This window comes from Pantherophis guttatus, chromosome 1, assembly GCF_059756535.1.
Source record: "Pantherophis guttatus breed Tessera chromosome 1, ASM5975653v1, whole genome shotgun sequence".
NCBI classification, from domain to species: domain Eukaryota; kingdom Metazoa; phylum Chordata; class Lepidosauria; order Squamata; family Colubridae; genus Pantherophis; species Pantherophis guttatus.
Genome location: NC_142063.1, coordinates 149612394 through 149632307, shown reverse-complemented (window position 1 = coordinate 149632307; position 19914 = coordinate 149612394). Strand labels below are relative to the sequence as shown.

At 38.6% G+C, this 19914-nt stretch overlaps 1 protein-coding gene across 10 annotated transcripts in view; it reads left to right on the top strand.

The window, feature by feature from the left end:
• Window positions 1–19914, top strand: part of COBLL1 (cordon-bleu WH2 repeat protein like 1) — a 109237-nt gene that overhangs the window by 41918 nt on the left and 47405 nt on the right. For 3 of the 10 annotated variants that reach the window (XM_087881990.1, XM_087881989.1, XM_087881985.1), the window contains exon 1: window positions 3142–3626. The exons of the other annotated variants lie outside the window; for them this stretch is intronic. The gene's annotated coding sequence lies outside the window, so the exon portion shown is untranslated. Of the gene's footprint in view, window positions 1–3141; window positions 3627–19914 lie in introns of those variants that run through there. 10 annotated transcript variants of the gene reach the window in all.

Below are 19914 nucleotides of genomic sequence, written 5' to 3'. Positions count from 1 at the left end.
ATTCTAGTACCTTTTCATTTTAAGAAAAATCAGTTGTAGCAATGCATTGCAACCCCACATTTCTCCAATTTGGAAGGAGGTGTTTATACATTAACAGTACAGTTGAAACAATTCAGAAATCATGTAGAATAGCAGTTCAAATGTAGAATACTCAGCCCAGGATATTAGTTAAAAGCAGCTAAAAAGCTTTTCAAAGCCCATTTAAAAGCCAATAAAGTGGAATTAGAATTGTAGAAACTGGGGGACACCATTGAAACAACAACAATATCTCTAGTTGGTGCTTTTTGCTATTATTGAGATATCTAACACTGCAGTTAAGCTTATATGAACGCAGACTTCCATTGTGTAGAGCAGATTACTCCATTACTGAATTAGGTTATTTTAAAAATGGTAAAGCTGCTTAATGTAGGTTTTTGAATTAGCTGAAGTGGATATGTCAGGATTACCAGCAGTTGATTTATTTATTGAGATGCTTTTTGTCAAGTGGGGCCCTTCAAAGGGATCTTACAATAAGAGGAGAAAAAAACCTACACAGCGATATAATACAATTACAGAATAAAGACCAGAAAGCCCTTATTGGAAACAAGCTAAAACGATGATAAAGATCTGTACACATGCTTCCAAGGTTATTTTGGCCTGACAGTGAAATTATAAATAGAAAGGCTTAAATGATAGTATTAAGAGAAAGAGAACAGTACTTTTCTACATGTGTGCTATAGAGCAGGGGTCCCCAACCGTGGACAAGTACCGGTCCACAGCATGCCAGAAACCAGGCCGCACAAACAAGCAAAGCAGGCAGCACATGAAACTACGCCCCCTCTGGTCCCTGGAAAAACCCCTCTCCACAGAACAGTCCCTAGTGCCCAAAAAATTGGGGGCTGCTGCTATAGAGGGAAGACTCTATAAAGTTGAAGTTGCTGTAGTATAGAGAAAGCATTCTGTGTCTCAATATTTGGGTAAGCAAAAGAGATGTTATTAGGAATACTAATATTTTCAGCAGAACATCCATATTGGTAGTGAAGGTAGATTTTATCTAATAACTACAGAGGGCTGATTCTTTTAATTGTATCATACCTAGTTATGACTGTTGTTTGAGTACTTGAATTTTTGCTTTTCAATAATTTAATGCTAGTGTTTAGTCCTTTGAAGTTTATCTTATATGATAAAGAAAATAAATATTTTGAATTACAGTTTATATATGCATAACTACAATATTTTGAAGCTCCTTTAAAAATAAAACATCTTATTTATTCATTATTGGGAAACAAACATTAAAGTTTTACAGCCCATGCTTTATCAATAGATTTAAATAATCAAAGGGATTGTGGTCAGGGGTGGGCTCCACTTACCTTTACTACTGATTCGCAACAGGAGAGAAGCTTCTGCACATGCGCAGATCGTCCATGATGATGGGTGGGCGGAGCCTCCCGCCGCCATTACTACCGGTTCACAAGAACCGGGCCGAACCGGGAACAACCCACCACTGATTGTGGTATAGCACTGGATTGTTATCAGGGAAATCCAGATTGCAACTCTATGCTTGGCTATAGAAACTAACTGGGTATCTTTAGGCAAGTCACTCTCTGAGTCTGATCTACCTCACAGGGTTGCTCTTTGGGGAAAATAGGAGGAGGAAGTGCTATGTATACTGTCATAGGTTCCTGGAGGAAAGGCAGCATATACATCCAACCGAGAAATAAATAACTGTAGATAAGCACAAACATAATTTTGCAATGAACCATTGCAAGGTGGCTTTTAATTTACAGTTGCTTCTTTCTTTCTTTTTTAGTTAGCTTGAAAAATGCTGTTGATTCTATGCTACTGATTTTGTTATTAGTTTTATGACATAGAAACAAAATAAATCTGGTGACCTTAAATTCATATTTAGGTACAGGAAAAAAATTATTAGGTTATATAAGTTTTCAGTTGCAAACTTATCCTGAAAATATCAATCTTTCCCAACCTGTAGATAATACAAGACCAAGATTCCATAATAATGGAGCCTAGCTTATGGAAACAATGTGCTTTTAAAAAAATAGGCAAAGAATATGTATGAACGATGGCTGGGCTGCACCATCTAAATATATATGCTCAGCATTGTAACATTTCAAATAATGTAACTTTTCAAAGCATTGCAAACAAATGACACATTTTATCAAGAATCTCACCATAATAACAAAAAATGACTTTGCCAAAGAAACACCCAGTTTAAACAAAAACTTGTTCTTAAAATAACACTGGATGCAGAATAGTATACAATCAGATTACTTCAATGTAATGCAAGTGTCTTTTGTTTCAGAATCAATGTATTTCCCTAGGGATAGTAATATTTGGGCAGTGTGTATTTCAAACCACTCCCTTCGACTGATAAAAAGAGAAAAAGGGGTGGGGGAGGCCCTACAATATAAATTGAACCTCTAATTTTGAATAGTATGTAAGACTGCTGCAGTACTTCAGATTAATTCATTTTTTAAATTTATTTTGAATTTACATGGGTTACTGACACATTAATTGAAAATTCACTGTTTTTTGTGCCTGTAACTTAAAGGGTAATAGAATCATGTTAAATACTAGGTTGAGCAGTTTTCTGTCAGTTTTATTGTTTTTTTAAACGGACCAAGCTGCAGTCTGGATCAGGGATGGGTTCTAAATTATTTTACTACCAGTTCTGTGGGCGTGGCTTGGTGGTGGGGTAATGTGACTGGGTGGGCGTGGCCACTTTTTTTTTATTTTTACTTTTAAAAGCATTTTTTCTACAACCTTAAGTTGCAGAAAAAAATGCTTTCAGAAGCCTCTGACGATCAGGCAACTCAGCGGGGATCGCTAGAGGCTTTTAAAGGCATTTTAAAAGTAGCAATATCTAATATCATTTGGGAAATATGTTTATCCTATTCATATATTGCATATCTCTGTTGTTAAACCAACATTGGAGTTTTGGTTGGAAAATAAATCAAATATATATATCAAGGCAGATTTCAATTATGGTGCTTGTCTGATCCTCAAATTATTATGGTCTGTTATTTCTTTTTTTTTTCCCCTCTCAAATCTTAGCTTGGCAAGTTTTGCAGATCGCTGGGAGGGTGTCTTCCCAGAGTGGGATAGGCTTTTGACACTTTTCATAGTTTCCAAGGGCTGCTAAGAGTGTTGGTTTGTGAGACCGAAGAATCATGTGGGGGCTTTTTTTTTTTTTTGGCTCACCGCTTTTCAACAGGAATTCAGCAAAGAGTGGGAGGAGTGTGGAAGTGTCTAATGATCAGAAGCAGGGAATAAATATTTGGGTTCTCCTTTGTTTCAATACAGTGAACAGAGAATTTTTTTTCATCTTGTCAAGCAAGGCAGGCAATAAATAAAAAAGGACTGTGCCCCTTTCATAAATATTTTCTAATTATTTTGCAAGGATTACACAAAGAGGCAGAGAACAACTGGCATAAAGGCAAAAACATCAATTCGGAAAACAGGGAAGTTTTATTTAAATAGGACTTTGAACTGTGCTCTGAACCACGTGCAGTAAAGTGACAGTGAAATGCATTTCTAGAGCCCTGTTGCAAGGGTTAGTGCTGGTACAACACCTATTTTTGGAAAACACCTGTAGTCAGACTAGATATGCAGATCTTAAAACCATAAAGGTAGGTATTTATGTCTTTCTCTGGTGTGTGTGTGCGTGTGTGTGTGTTTTAAGTGCTTTACTCTTCTTGCTAAAGATGAAAAGTCGTAAGTAAAATGGTAGGTTTTATAGGCATTATAAGGAGTACACAGCTCTTATCTTTTTGAGATCAGTAACAAAGAAACCTTATTTGAATTTTATGTTGGCTTATGGCATTCAAGCTCACATAGAAATAAGCATATTGGGATAGAGGAAACTGATTTCCAAGTACAAAATTGGGCTGTACATTGAAGTGTTTGTGCTTTCTTTGAGTGTCATAAGTTTAATTTTATTTTTTCCTTGCTTGCGTATGGCCACTTTATTTCCTTTTAGCCATCTCTTCATCTTCATTTTGTGCTCTTTCTTGCTACTCTGACTACTCCTAGGAAAAGGAGTATATTTATGCTTTTTAGATATTTAAGTATCTAGTTTGGGCATATTAACATGGCCTTCATTTATAAGCACATTTTTAGGAGTCCATATTGGCATGCTTAATATCACTTTAAAATATTTCTTTTCAAATATGTTCTTCGTTTTAAACAATATTTTATATTCTTTTGGTGTGAAATCGTGGACGTTCCATGGAATAAAAACTTTCAACCAACCAATATATAGAGCTAGAACATCTGCCAACAAGTGATGAATAATAGTTGGAATATATTCCATTGCTAATAATTATAGGATTCATAATGAATACTACAGTTGAACAATGTAAAGTTATTTGACAAGTAATTTTAAGTAAGATCAGTTAGAAGAAAATTTTTCTTGTTCACTGTGATGTTTAACATTAGCAGTCTAAAAAAACATAATAGGCGTATCTTTGGGATTGTAGTATCACTGACATGCTGTCACTAACATCATCAGGTATGGGAAATGATAGCCTTGGCAGCTGTTATCTATAGAATCCTTAAGTTTAAAGTGTTCAATTGAGGTTATAGGGATGATGCCAGTTTTCAGAGATATTCATTTTAATAGTGTAGTTCTATCTTTTCTTTCTTTCTTGAGTGCATGTGGGAGTGTACATTGTATTCCTAGACTGAGATAAAGCACCCTGTGAGCTCCATGGTTGAGTGAGGACTTGAACTCTCTGGTCTAAGTACAATAGTTTAACTACTATCCTACCCCAAACTGGCCATTTCAGAATTCAGATGTATTTCTTCCTTGTATTCAGAAAGCCTGAAAAATCAGGAAAAAACCAGCCATCCCAATTGTATAATCTTTGTGGAGAAGTATTTTTCTTAAATTACCTTAATTATAGAACTGTGTGCATTACATTTTAAAAATAACATTGGTCCCATTTATTTAAGAAGCAAGTTAACTTGAGATATTAAACAACTCACATAGACATGAATATTGAGAAAGCTTATTTTTCAAATGTTATCCAGATGATACTTAAGTGCAACCCCAGAACTTTGATATGTAAACAAGTAGTTCACCAAATGTTGTAAGAAAGCTCTGTTGAAATATGTTCATTGACAGTGTTGTGTGGATTAAGAAATACAAAAAGTAGATTGCAATACATCAAAACTTGCATGATCTATTTTCTATAGTATCTTTCTGAGTGTTAGTGGTCTAGCTGTTAAGAAGAGACTGTATGTAGCTAAATGCTTACACTTTGATCTGGAGAGAAAAGTAAGAAGATAGGAGGCCAGAATTGAACCAAATATTAAACCAGAAGATATGTTGCACTCCAGATGTTAAATTACAGGAGCCCTAGCCTGTGTGGCCAGTTGTGAAAGATTTTGGGAGGTATAGTTCAGCAGTGTTTGGAATGTTACACACTATATACTTTTGTGGTAAACAAACAATTTCAGTGTTTTAGTTGGTTATACCACCAAGGGGAATAAGCTAAATGCAAGCAGGAGTGAATAAACTATTTCAAGTCCTAGAAAATGCCAGGGGGAGGCTCCACAGGTTTTTTTTGCCAAGGTTTTTCAGAAGTAGTTTGCCAGTGCCTCCTTCCTAGGGCCAAGAGAGAATGACTGGCCCATAATCATCCAACTGGCTTCGTGGACTCGAACTCTTAGTCTCCCAGTTTCTAGCTTGGTGCCTTAACCACTACACCAAATGGGCTAAATAATGGAAGCATTTAAATCTTGCTAATATTCAAAACACTTAACCAGCTTTTTTTTCCCAAGCTCATTGTATTTGCCAAAGAAGATGAATGGGATTCCAGCTTCTACAATCACATGAAAACTATAGGAATTTGTCTCCTCTTGGAGAATCATCTTTCTGTGATTAATATTTCTGCAATGATAATTAAATAAAAAAGACTGATAAACATAGTATATACAGAATCATCCTATTTTACTATAATTGACACATCCTGGACAATGCAGCTCCTGATTGCAAGTTGCCAATTCATTAGTAATGTCTCTTAGAGAGTGCTGTAAAACAGAGCTGCTTGTATTCTTTTCCAAAACATGGAGCAAGAATTTAACAAAATAAATGACTATTATCTTTTGCAATGATGTCTGCAGATGTATATAATCTGCATAAAGTAATACATTTTCTTATCTGTCATGTTGTAGAAATTCCTGATTAATTTCAGCCAAGCGTAGATCAGCTTCACACTTTCCAGCTAATCATGTACTTTCAGTTTAAGAGCTGGCAAAGTTCTCTTAGCTGAAATTTGCATGAGCCAAATAGTAACAAGAATAACTAAGGGTCAGAATCTGCACCATCTTCTTTCCTTGGGTTTTTGAGTATAAATTTAATAGTTAAGTTTTAAAAATCTATACAATTTTCTGTATGTTACTTACTGTATACATGAACACTTCCACAGGTTTATCTGTCTTGGGAAAACAGTAATGGTGACTGGGTCACTCGATAAAAATTAGTTTGTAGGAGCTGAAGATAAAAATAATGTAATCGTTTTATTAATCTGGGACATAGTTGGTCAGGTCTAAACATATGCTTTTCGTAAGGTAAAATGCTTTTAAAATTTCTGATTCATTATCTCCTTGTTTTGAAGTAGTTGCCTCATTCTGCAGACTTTGAATTGTATGCACCACGGTTCAAACCCTAGTGAAATTGTTTGTTTTGGCATGTATCTCTTCAGGTTATATTAATGTGAACGAGTCTGATGGCTTTTTTTTTTTTTTTCCAAACAGTAGGCAGCCAGTCAAGTCAGGGATTTGTTATTCTTGTGTTTAAAATTAATTTCCATTCGGTGAATAGTTTTATATATCTGTCTAGAGTTTTACAAGTGATCACTGTGTATTTCAGTAATGATCAAACTAGAAATTGTTTTTCTGTTCTCCTGTCCTAGACCCTATGATAGTTTCCTGACCAAGATTTTGGGGACAGCTGATCTGAATGTAAAGCTCTGGACTTTCTTTCTTTCTTTTTAATTTGATTTATATGCCGCCCTTCTCCGAAGACTCAGGGCGGCTTACAATGTGCTCAGCAATAGCCTTCATCCTTTTGTATATTTATACAAAGTCAGCTTATTGCCCCCACAAACTGGGTCCTCATTTCACCTACCTTAGAAAGGATGGAAGGCTGAGTCAACCTTGAGCCTTGGCGAGATTCGAACCCTACAGTAATTGCAGGCAGCTGGTCTTAATAAGCTTAATAACAGGGTGCCTTAAACCCCTGTACTACCAAGGCTCTTCTTCTTGGTTTTTCCTTGAAAACGTTTCACTTCTCATCCAAGAAGGGAACTAAAGAAGCTTCTTGGATGAGAAGTGAAACATTTCCAAGGGGAAAAAAACCCAAGAAAGTCCAGAGATGCCTTTTGAAAAGCACCTTTGGGACAACCGTGACCTGGATGATTGAGAATCTCCATTAGTCATTTAGCCATGCACTTTGGAATAAACATGCTTCAGAACTGAAGACGTTTCTGGGATGAGACGCAAAACGTTTTCAAGGAAAAAAAATTAAGTTGCCTTTTGAAAAGCACCTTTGGGACTTCTCATAGGTAGTTCTGGGACTTTTAATGTTATAGCAGCATCATGGAATGAATCAGGATTCCTACGTCATTGTTAGGTTGTATAAAACACAACAAAGGCAACACAGCTGCCCTTGAAAGCTTGTTCTCTGCCTGTGTACACTGAATACGCTGAATTACTTTATTCCAGCCAAGCTATCAGTATGCAAACAACTGATAATTCATGAACATTTTCAGCGTCAGTTTGTACCATTTGATAAAAGATACGCTTCCACTATAAGTTATGCATTTCTCAGCTACTATGAATTTAAAGCATGGGAATTGTTCTAATTTGAGCAGAGAGGCACAACCTGGAATGTACCTCAGCAAACTTTGGAGGCAGCCCCAGAACCCTCCACCAGTTGTTGCTAAGTCATAAGCTTTAAAGTGACAGAAAGAGGACATGGTTAAGTGTTTGACCGGAGTGCAATAACACCCCACTCCATTTTCATTAAATGCATGTGAATTGGATGAAATTTCATTTTTATATCGCCTCTTCCCATCCTTGTGTTTGTACATGCCTGCCTGCTGCACACCACTCAGGAGTTCAGATGTGGCCTTCAGCCCAGAAATAGCTGTATTATTACTAGAAGATCACACCCATTGCACTCATTTAGAGGGAACTCCACAATTAGATTGTGAAGAGCCATGCTTCACTCAGGCTATAAACGCCTTTAAATAGGTTTATACTGACAATACCTGTCTTGTTGCATTACTAGCTAACTTGGAAACTATATTTTGGATGCACGTGGTATTCATTACAACTTTGTACAGCTTTATGTGCTTCCTTTGTCTTGTTCTTCAAGGAGCATGGGAGAGAGAATGAAACGAAGTGGCAATCATTTCCCCATTGAAATTTATAGGCAATGTATTGTAATGCAGACTTACTATACTCCCTTTGCCATCTAGTATCCTTTCTATTGAGTGACGTGCAAGAAAACCCTTAATCCTAGCTGTGAATAAAACAGAAATATGCTTTATCTTTTGCAGTGAAGGTGGGAAAAATATACCGTGTATATTATGGCATTCCCCAGCTGTACTGCGTATTTCCTGGGTAGATGTTTAATCAATGATTCATTGTTTGTTTTTTGCATAGATGGGCCCACACTGTGTGTATGCCAGTTCTGTGTACTGACAGTGAATTCATTGTTTCAGGGTGGATCAACATTGAAAAATCCCTGTGTTCTTTGGGTATCATTCTAGCACTTGTGGGGTTTTTTGCCTGTAGTGTCTTATAGGGCTGTGCAGAGCTCCAGATTCAGTTTGTAGGAGGTGCTCTGGAATGTGCTAGAGTGTGAAAACAGTAGCTGTTGCCTCCTCATTAAAGCAGGTGTGTCTCCTTTCAAGATTGTGTGGCTGCCTTGAAAGGCTCCCTGCAGCACAGCCCTAGTAATAGGATTATAATGCTACATCTATTAATGCTTCCATTAATATTCCGCCTTTTGTTCAGGAACTCAAAGTTGTGTGCCCATAACAATAACCCTGTAAGGTAGAATGGAGTGAAAAAGATTGACCCGAAGTTTCTCAATTATGCCTCAAGTTTCTATGCCTGAGAATAATCATAATTCTGAATTTCCAACTCCTAGTCTAACTCCCTGACTGATAGATAGATGATTGATAGATAGATAGTTAGATAGATAGATAGATAGATAGATAGACAAACAGATAGATAAAATATTTCTGCAGTTCTACACATGGGGTATGTTAATTAGTAAGAGCAGTTTGCTGTCTGGGATGAAGGTTTTAAGATCAAAAGTGTTTCACTTCTTTAATAGTTATTACGCATCACAAATTATTATCACTTCTCAGCCTTTGGGCTAAGATCATATGGGTGTGTGTGGCATCATTTTATGCTTTACTTATTGGTAAAGCTCAGGAATGTAACTATCAAGCTCAGTTCAATTGTATTGTATTAACAAACATATCCTTTAATAGGCTTTTTAAAAAACTATGCATACTGCTTTGTGCAATGCCACTTGTCAGTATCACAGACTTTATTTACTGTATGGGAGGTGGAGTACAATTTATATAAATGTAGCTACAGTAAAATTGCTGTCCTGGCAAAATCAGTTTCTTACCAGGATGCTAAAGGAATATGTAAAATGGGGACTTTTCAAATTTTGTAAAATTATATTTGCTAGTTTGTATAAGCTTCCTTTAAAAAAACCTTTGATGTATTGCAAATCCTTTCTACCCTTTCTCTGTGTTCTGCTGTGAGCTATAATCCTTGTTGTGTTTATTAATAATCTATATGCCATATAATATTTGCCTTTTAATTTCTGAAAGAGTGAAGAATTCACTTTTCCTACACAATCCAACATTATTCCTGATATTCTCAGCAAGTCAACAGTGCAGGCCCTCATCCCACATAGCACAGTTGGAGTACATCTTTCAGATATAGTAGAAGATGCTTTGACAGATGAAAATGTCCTTAATCTAGCTCTGGTTTGGAGCTGAATAACCTAGGGTGAATTTTCTAGAGGGAAAAAAAAACATTTTTTAGGTAGAGAATTGTTAAGGAAAACATCACTTGTTGTCTGCAATCTTGGCTTGGGAACCTGCATGTGTTGTGAATATTGAAGAATTGTGCAATTAAACAAGATAGTAGAAGTTCAGCTCTTAGGTTGTGGAACAAGGTTGTGGAACACTTGTTTGTGTGGGCGTAAACCTGACTGAAATCAGTAAGCTTTACTTCTCATAAATGTGCCCAAGATTGTGCTTTAACTTTTTCATTTTTATCAGTTTTCCAGAGATAGTTTTTTTCAAGCTTTTCCAATTGAAGTATTCTTCTCTAAGCCTAAAGATGATAGACCTTTTGAATCCAACCAGTGGCAATTCCTCGAATAAGACATCTTTATATTCCACTGATTTCTCACAAATAATGAATGCTTATTTATTTGCTGTTTCTTAGAAGAGGCCTCTGTATCTCTCATAGGATAGTAATTGGGAACTACCTGATTTTACATTTTGAAAAGTGGAGGACCCGACATTAATTGCTTATTCCCAATCCCCGGAAAGCTTTAAGAGACTCCCTGGTGATACTGATAAATAACCCCTCTTCCAAAATAATTCCTGGTTATGTATAATTTGAAAAATCGATTGAACAGTATCCAACTTGTTATGAATACAAACTATTACCACATTTATAAACCTGACAAACTCAAGTCTCTGTGACCATTTTAATGGCAAAGTCATCTACAGCTTTCCAGCTTTATACTGTTAATTAACCGTTCTGCAACTGTCAGTTCTGTTGCAACTTTCATATCACATTTTAATTGTCTATCCATTTTTATCTTTCTGAGAAACAGCTGTAACCATATGGACATCAAAAAACTAAAAAATAAAAGTAATTTTGTCCAGTTGATTTCACTTGGATCTTCAAATATTAGTAAGTCACTAAAATTTTATCCCTGGATATTAATATATAGATGAATGTATTCTTTCATGAGATGTTGTAGCCTCCCACACCCTTGAGATTAATTGTTGAGAAGAAATACAGGTGAATCCTTGAAATGGGCCTCTTCATTGGTAATAAATGATGTGATGCAGATGAGATTCTGCAGGATATTACAGGATTCCAGTATGAGCCAAACTTACCGTATTTTTCGAAGTATAAGACGCACCTTTCCCCCCCCCAAAAGAGGCTGAAAATTTGGGTGCATTTTATATTCCGAATACAGGTTTTTTGAAGCTTTTTTTCAGCCCTAACGAGGCGCTAATGAGGCACTAGCTAGCAATCTTCCCAGCTTTGCCTGCTCCCTTGACTCTCCGCTGTGCTTTAACGAGGCGCTAGTGAATGAAGTGATCTCCGTCAGCTGTTCTTTAGAAGCTTTTTTTCAGCCCTAACTAGGCGCTAGCTGAGTGAAGCGATCTCCCCCGTGCTTTGCCTGCTTTTCTCATTGCTGCTTCCTCTCAGCTGTGCCTTCGAAGCTGTTTTTTTATCCCCAAGCGGGATAATGTGCTGAAGCTGACCAGACTAAGGACGCTAGCCAGATGAATACCTGGTAGGCAGATTCCCCCCCCCCATTTTCCTCCCTAAAAACTAAGCTGTGTCTTATACTCTGGTACATCTTATACTCTGAAAAATATGGTACATTTTCCTATAATATTCCAGTTCATGGAATATTTCCTTCTCTCCTTTTCCATGTCACTCCCGACTTATTTTGCTGTTTTTCAGGGGGTTTTCCCTTCAGATCTGCCTCCTGTATCCTCTTTTGTTTGTGGATGATGCTGTTATGACTATATAAGGATTGGCATTTTGCAAAACTGTTCTACTATGATTGCAAAGTGATGCTTTTCAAAAAGTGTTTTTAAAAAGTGCCAGAGGTTAAATCAAGATAGAGCAGCTAGAGCTTTCTTCAGCAATGAGATAACATAAGAAAGGCTCTTACATTAACTGCTGATTGACATGCTTTCCTAACAACCCTGGCTCAAAGCATAAATATCTGTAGCAGATTTGGCTATAACCTACAGCTCAAAGGATGGTTTTTGGCCTTTTAAAGTAAGAAAATGTCATTTGGACTTGGAGCTGGCTGAAAGGATTTTCGGTTTCCAAGACTGCTGCTGTCCAAAGGTCAGTTTATCAGATCTACAGAAGACTCAGAGACAGTTGTTTCAAGAGAAAGTTTTCAAGTTCCAGAAGGATACAAAAAAAAAAAGTTTCCCAGGATTTTGGTAAACTCTGTTGTTTAAATCCAGTAGTAAATAGTTATGGGACTGATTTCTATATTGATGGAATTAATCACTTTTCCTTTCAGATGTATTAAACTCCTTGAAGGGAATACATGATTCAAATCTTTCGGATTAAATAGAAATATTTTTATTTCTAGTGGTTACAATTTAAAGATCAATGATTATTCCTAGTAGATGGAACTCCTTGGACATTTTCAAGAGAGAATTAGCACAGTCCTTTACTTGTCACTATGCAAGGCTACTGCACAATTTATGAAACATTTATCTTTGTGCTTGCAAGATCAGGAAGTGTCACCCATAAAGTACAGATTGCTATGAATATAAGCAGTTAATTTCCAGTGATTTTGCACTCCCTTGCACTTAGGGCAAGATAACTTCTTTTCACCAATTTCTCCTTCATTCTCTCTTCTCTAACCAGCATTTTGTTTCTTTAAAAAAATTGTATGAGTTTTACAATCCTAAAAGATAATTCAAACTGAAATCAGAAGAACAATAAAAGAATAAATACAAACTGCAAAAAGAAAGAAAAAGAAAAGAGGAAAGAAAAAAAAGAACATTTAAAGAAGCAATTCCTGAATTTCCTTGCAGACAAATACAGGCAAATTAATAGTTCCCTACCCACTATGAGGTTATATACAGGAGTGGGCTGCTGGGGGTTCGCAGGGGTTCGGGAGAACCTCTAGCTAAGATTCTGTGCAGTTTGGAGAACCCACAAATCCCATTCCTTGCTGGCCCCGCCTACCCCTCCCCTCTCCTCCCAGGAGCCCCCACGCGGTCCATTTTGGATGCAGGTAAGTGCAGGGCGCGCACGGAGGCTTGGGGAGGGCAAAAACGCCCCCCCTGCCATGGTGCAGGAGGCTGACTAGGCCATGCCCACCATGGCCACACCCATTCAGCAACCGGGCAGAGAACCCCTTGCTAAAATTTTTGAAACCCACCCATGGTTATATATATACCTCATCTCTTCCCATACTTACCCTGTCAATTCACAAATCCAAAAATTATTGTTATTTTGATCCAAATATCCTCAAAAACGCATAAAAGATTTCCAGAATTTTATAAAGATGTTCCATATTTTAGCCCTGACCAAGCAAGCCAACTTTATATTCCATTATATTTTCTAGCAGTCTTAATCTTTAGTTCAACAAGTTGTTTTTTTAAGATTGAAGCTCAATGCAGACTGTTTTTTTCCCATCTCAAAGATTTTTTTCAAGGTTTTAGAAACCCTCTTTTGAAAATCCAAAAATAAGTCCTTTTATATCTCTTCAGTTGTTATTTGTGTTTCCACCCTGTTATCTCTTTTTATAACCCTCAATTTCTTTATTTTCCAATATTTTTTATGAACTAGGATTTGTATCCTCACTTCATCCTGTTTCTACATAAATTCTTCTCTATTTTTGTCTATCACAGCTTTCAGTACTTTGTAATTGTAATTCTTCAAGTAATTAATTTACTGGTATAGAAATAATTGCTCTCAGACTGGTTATAAGCTTCTCTCCCAATCTTTTGAAATGTCTCAAGTATCATACTGTGTTTTATTTGTCATTTTACTTGATTTTACTTACACTTTCACTTTTTTTCTTCCTGCCTAGAACTTTAGTCCCTCTAGTGGTCCATTTCTATATTTATGAAGTCTCAGGTTTCACTGATGCTTTGTTTTCCCTTTCAGACAATCTGTTTTCCCACATAAATATTGTTTTGTTTACTCAATTTTTCAGAAATCTTAGCTAAAGTCCTAATTTGCCATTTTTTTCTGATCCCTTAACCTGTTTAAAACTTTCTTCGATTGCATTCTTAATTCAGCTTTTTCCCATTTGTTTGATATTAACTTTTTTTAATTGCTATTTAACTTTTCTATTTTGGGATGAAATATTACTCACTAGGTAGTTTTTCATATCTGTTGTTTGGAAGACCTTATTTAACTGTAAAATAATTGTAAATCTAAAGGTGATTAAAAAAGGAGATGGTGGAACACCAGTATCCTTAAAGGCTCTACCGGAATTGAGAATGGCTTCTCTTATCCTCAGACCAATAGGATGACTGCTGTTCCAGTCTCCTTGCAAGGAGTAGCTGTTCAGAGCACAATTTGGTGATCTCTCATCCTCTTTTTATTCAAAAATGTTACAAAAATCTACTGCCTTGCACAAATGTAAAGTTTCAAGTAGTGATAAAATTATCCTTGGTATTCCTAATAATATTGACCAAGCCTCATATCATCTGTGCCAAAATTCAAGTTTATTGATTGTGGCCATATCTCTGTGTTATCATAAGCCTAAAATGAGATTGCAAAAGTATCCTAAAGCCTTGCTATTGCTTCAACAAGTTAAAAACAAAAAGCAAACACAAAAATATTTCTTGTGGAACAGATCTCTAGCAATAGCACTTAGACTTATATACTGCTTCACAGTGCTTTTACAGCCCTCTCTAAGCAGTTTACAGAGTCAGCCTATTGCCCCCAACAATCTGGGTCCTCATTTTACCCACCTTGGAAGGATGGACGACTGAGTCAACCTTGAGCCTGGTGAGATTCGATCTGCCAAAATGCAATCAGCCAGCAATCAGCAGAAGTATCCTGCAGTACTGCATTCTAACCACTGCGCTACCGTGGCTCTAGTTTTTTTTTTAAGTAATATGTAAATGTACAAAATTCTTTGTACATGGTTTTGATCTATAAAGACCTCGATGGCTTGGTTCTTAGATGCCTGTAGGTCTACCTGCTTCAAATAAAACCTATGCATGCAGTGTGGACATCCCACATGGAAGTGAAGATCCCACTTGAGTACTTAGAGTTTGGAGAAGTACGAGCCAGTACTCGTTAGTTATGACTCCAAATGGTATCCAGTCTCTTGACATTCAGGAAGGAGATGAAAACTGAGCTGTTTTGTAGGGCTTTTACTACATAGATAGTTGCTAGAAGGGAGATGAACAACATTTCTTTCATATTGCAGATTTTTTACTAGATTTATTACATATATGCTTATTTTAATATGTGCTGTTAACTACTGAGAGTCTTGCCAGAGTGTGATAGTATAAAAATGTAAGTAAATGAACTATATTACTGTAAATTATCTAATGAAGGTTAGAATTATTTAATGAAGGTGCTTCTGGAAAATGTAGATATTCTATTCTAAAGCGTTTTTTAAACTTTGTAGGTGTAATTATTTTTATTAGATTTAATATTATTGGCAGTAAGAATCTCTATCAGCAGAAAGTAAATTTTGTTAATATGATTTATTGGGTTAGGGATTTTTTGTCTTCACTGTGAGTTGTATTGTGTTGGGGGGGTACACTGAGGGAGCTCAACCAATCTCATTGTACATATGTTGTGCACTGACAATAAAGATTTGAATTGAATTGAATTGAATTAAATAAAGAACTTTTTTTCAAAAAGTTGTTTTTTTAAAAGAATGATTTTATAAATCATGGACAAATTTCAAAATTTGCAAGACATTGAGAAACTGTATATGAGCCGCGGTGGCGCAGTGGTTAGAATGCAGTACTGCAGGCTACTTCTGCTGATTATACCAGCTGCCAGCAGTTTGGCAGATTGAATCTCACCAGGCTCAAGGTTGACTCAGCCTTTTATCCTTCTTAGGTCGGTAAAATGAGGACCCAGATTCTTGAGGGCAATAGGCTGACATTGTAAACTGCTTAGAGAGGGCTGTAAAAGCACTATGAAACGGTATATAAGTCTAAGTGCTATTGCTATATCATGAGATACTTGCTTTTCTTCTAATTCTCCTAGAAATGAAGTTTTTTCCACTCCAGTTCCCCTATTTAGTCTTGAGGTCCAAATAAATACAGGTGCAGAATAGGAATTGTGCGTATTCTACAAAGGTTCCTGCTTCACTTGCAGAGATTAAATTACTGGGACCAGATAATTGATATTATTTAAGTGATTTAACTGGTGATACATTCGTATTACTCTTGCTATTAGTAGTGAATTCAACTCAGTTGTGGTAGTTTTAATATGTCTGACATGTTAACATTTGCAAAGAAATCTATTGAAGGCCCACCCATGACCAGGAGCAATCCATTCTTGTCATGGTTGTCTCAGCAAAAAATACATTTGCAAAAGCAGTTTTCTCACAATTTGTAATAGGCCATGTCCTGTAATAAAGCTCATTAATTCCAGGAACCACTTAATTATTTTTTTCAAGAAATTATACTGTTAAGTGCTGTTACATTCCAGATTTAAATCCCCTTGAGGCATTAAAAGTCTTTGATTGTGCGGTTTTAACTCGATGTGTATATTTCCTTGTAGCACTTCCTCTACTATTGTAGGGTTCAGGGATGTTTGTACAAGTATTTACATATTTAGCATTTTTTAGAAATGTCTAATGAAAGAACAAAGAAATTGCATTCCCCCCCAAATATTAAGCCAAAGCCTTTAAAAAAACAATTTTGTAGTTTTTTCTGGCGTAGCTGATAATTACAATGCACTACTTTTAGAAGAGAGGGAGGGAATACCATAGCAGGCCTTTATTTAAATAGCTGTCACTGCCCTTCCCTTCTGTCTAAAACCCTACCCAAGCATTCTTGAAAAGGGTTTCTACAATATTTAGGCTGGTGGATGACTATACGTGGGAAACAAAATGTAGAAAGAAAACACTAAAGTTTGCAGTGCAGTTTATAAGAAACTATTCCTGAATCTGGAGCTTTTGTTCTATTTAGGGATTAACATAGGAAGCCGGAGTTATTTAAATCTACCTACAACTAAGAGCTACAGTGAGGGAAAGAGAGGGAATTGGGTGATAACCTGAACTGCACAGCTCAGAGTCAGAGGAGAAAGCTGAAGTGAAAGAGAAAGGAAGAAGTGATAAGAGTCCTGATAATAGCCATCTGACTAATAAGGGGGCATGTTTCCTAAAGACAACCAAAGAAGCCTTTTAGACAAGGAAAGGAGATAAAAGTGAAGTTTTTCACGTCGCTGCTTTGCACAGCTCTTTCTCCAGGTATCCACCTACTGCAGGAAGGAATGCCTCAAAGACACTTTTCAGCTGACTGTTAATTAAACCTGACTACAGTTCTAGAGAACTTCCTGAAGAGGAGGCTGAACATGATCACAGCAACTGGTTGGGCTTCACCTACAAATTCTCTATTTAATGCTTTAGAGCAGGGGTGTCAAACTCAAGGCCTCTGGGCCGGATGTGGCCCACGGGGTGCTTAGATCTGGCCCACGGGGCCACCTGGAAACAGCAAAGGACTGGCCTGCAGTGCCTCTGCCAGCAAAAATGGAGCTTGGAAGGGCTACGTCTGGCCCTCCCAAGCTCTGTTTTTGCTGGCAGATGGTTACAGGAGGCCGTTGCAGCTGAAATGGAACTTGGGAGCCCATTTTCACTGGCAGAGTGCTCAGGCCATCACAGGCGCCCCCAACACGAGTGACGTCAAGCTGGCCATGCCCACTCTGGCCATGCTCCCCCAGACCTCCCAAGGTCAAACACAACCCTGATGCATCCCTCAATGAAATCAAGTTTGACACCCCTGCTTTAGGGCCTGCTTCCTATGAGAAGCTAAAGCTGGAGAACTAGCTCTGAAATGCAGGGCCTTCTCCCTAATATTCTGACGAGAGAAATCCACCAGGGCCTTGGTTCCTTTGTTTTACTAGATAAATGCTTCCTTTTTCATTGGGCTTCTTCTGATGATAGGATCTTAATTTGATTGACTTCGCTGTTTGTTGTTTTTCCTTTGGCTCCTGATCCAATATGTCCATTTTTGAGATCTCTGAATGAGAATATGTAAGTCTACAGGCAGGGTGTCAGAAAAGGCAACCCTTTTGGCAGGCAGGATGGCAAGCAGAAATATACAGTTAAACCCTGGCACACATATAAAAAAGGAAGGTAGTATTTCAATAAATGAGTGTGGCAGGGGTGGGTTCTACTTACCTTTATTACCAGTTCGCATTGTGCCCGCGCGATGCACAGATCACTTATGATGACGTCCAGGTCAGTGGGCGGAGCCTCCCACTGGTTTTACTACCAACTCTATAGAACTGATCTGAACCGGGGGACCCACCACTGGACTATGGCCACCATCTTGATTTTTTTGGGTCACCCTTCCCATGTACACCCTTGCTGAGTGTCTTACATAAACATTAAATCTTGTGATTCTCCTCCCTGGTTGGGAACGGCAGGCAGCGCGGGGTAAACTCAGTCAGTAGACCAATCAGGACCGGGTCTGCAATGACGTTTAGCCCCGCCCTTCCTGCTGCTCTCTTCAGTTTATCGACTCGGTCGACCTGGACGGTTTAGTCTCCTGCTGTTCTTCACAAAAAAAAAAAAAAAAAAAAAGAGTAAAACAAACAAACAGCTCTTTTAAGAGCTATCTGGGCGATCGAGAGGCCTTTCGGCTTGGAATCTCCTCCTGTTCCCTGGACGGCTCCTAGCGTCAATCAGGTTGCCGGCTGGCTCCTTATCAGGCTGGGCCCACGAGTTCGCTCCGGAGCCCTGTCCTGCAACGCGCTCGCCCCCTCTCGCCCTTGCTGACGTTTTTCGCTGCTATTTATCAAGCCTTTGCTTAGCAGCTTTTGGCGAGCCTCCTGGCGCTTCGAATTTTCGCTGATTTGTCGTGTGTGGTGCGCAGTGAGTACTGGGGCCTTCCCTCCATTTTCTCCTTCGCGCCAAAACTTGATTTGCAAGATGGCGGACTCCCGTTCATCCAGAGCTGGCCGTGGGACTGTCCCTAGTAATTCAAGGAAGCGCCATAACAGCGATCCTGGGGAGGGCACTTCAGGGCTTCAGAAGAGCCATAAAAAGCCCCATAAATCATCTCAGCTTAAGAAGGATGAACAGCGTAGGCACAGGGCGTTGGAACGGGCCGTTCAGAAAGCGCAGCTGCAGGCCGCCAAGGAGATTGTTGTTCAACCCCCTCAGGCCTCTACTCTGGATGCTAATTCCCAGGCTGCCCTTATTCATGTTCAACCCCAGGCCACGCACAGATCTTCCCTTTCACCGGATCGCCTTGAAATGGGGGCTTCTCCCTCTTCCAGTGCAGCGGCCATTCTGTTTGCCACCCTACCCCAGGAGGGTCTCTCTCATGAATCCACCATTCAAGCTCCATTACCTGCTGTTTCTTCTGTCTGCCAGCCCCCCCTCCTCCCCCCCCTCCCCCCCCATCTTCTGTCCTTCCACCACCTCCCCTCCCTGCTACCTTGGAATCCTTGCCTTCTTCTATTTCTCCTGCCCTGGCTTCTCTTATATCATCAGCTATACGCCAGGGGATCTCTGAAGGCCTCAACCAGCGTGCGGAATCGGAGGTGGCAGACTACGCCAGTCAAGTCAGTGGTTTTTCCCACAGGGGAGCAGCTTCTCCCCACCTGGACAGACCTTGCTCTCCAGCTTCTGCTAGCCAGGCCTCTCTGTCCGCTGAGGACCTTGCCCTGGACCAAGAATGGTCTGATGATGAGGGTCTGGAGCCCGATCAACCAGCTTTCGTTGGCCTTTTCAAACCCCACCTATTCCGCTCCTTGCTCTTTAAGGCCCTATCTGTCACCAAAATGTTGCCTGCTCCCACTTCCCAGGGAGCGGCTTCCTCCTCTGATGACCCATCTGCTTCTCTCTTTTCAGAACAACCTAGCAGAGTGGATACCTTGCCTGCACCGAAATTATTCACGGATGTGGTAAAGAGACAATGGGCCTCTCCGGGCACT